The sequence below is a fragment of the Montipora capricornis genome, chromosome 10 (assembly GCF_036669925.1).
Source record: "Montipora capricornis isolate CH-2021 chromosome 10, ASM3666992v2, whole genome shotgun sequence".
NCBI classification, from domain to species: Eukaryota; Metazoa; Cnidaria; class Anthozoa; order Scleractinia; family Acroporidae; genus Montipora; species Montipora capricornis.
In genome coordinates, this window is record NC_090892.1 from 48,772,281 (window position 1) to 48,772,721 (window position 441).

Genomic DNA, 441 nt, shown 5'->3' on the forward strand with positions numbered 1-441 from the left:
AATCCAAAAGTTTCTCAAAAGTTGCTTTCAATTTTTTGGTGTAAGAGATTGATTTACAACTCAAATTGTAAAGTACGTTGTGTTGAAGTGCGCTTGCAATCCCAGTTTCAGAAGAAGCCGCTGAAGCAATATGGCGTGCCGTGAACGGAGTATCAATTTTTTCGATTACCTTGTAATATTCAGGTCATTCAGACATTATTTTACAGGGAACGGAAAGGTGAGTTATATACTAGCTACCATTTCCGATTGATTTTGTAATATAAAGATATAAAACAAAAGTTGTGTCGTGATGTTCTTTACTTATCGGACAAAACAAGAGGCGTCAGTTGGCGACCACTTCTAAAAATTTAGTCGCCAGCGCTCAATTTTTAGTCGCATTGGCGACCAGTGAGTCGCAATTTCGAGCCCTGATCAATATGGTAAGACTGAGTCTCTCTCAAC

General features: G+C 38.5%; 1 protein-coding gene across 1 annotated transcript in view; it reads right to left on the reverse strand.

The window, feature by feature from the left end:
• Window positions 1-279: 279 nt before the first annotated feature.
• Window positions 280-441, reverse strand: part of LOC138019368 (uncharacterized) — a 1,002-nt gene continuing 840 nt past the window's right edge. Inside the window, exon 1 of the mRNA XM_068866133.1 lies at window positions 280-441. This exon is cut by the window's right edge and continues 840 nt beyond it. The gene's annotated coding sequence lies outside the window, so the exon portion shown is untranslated.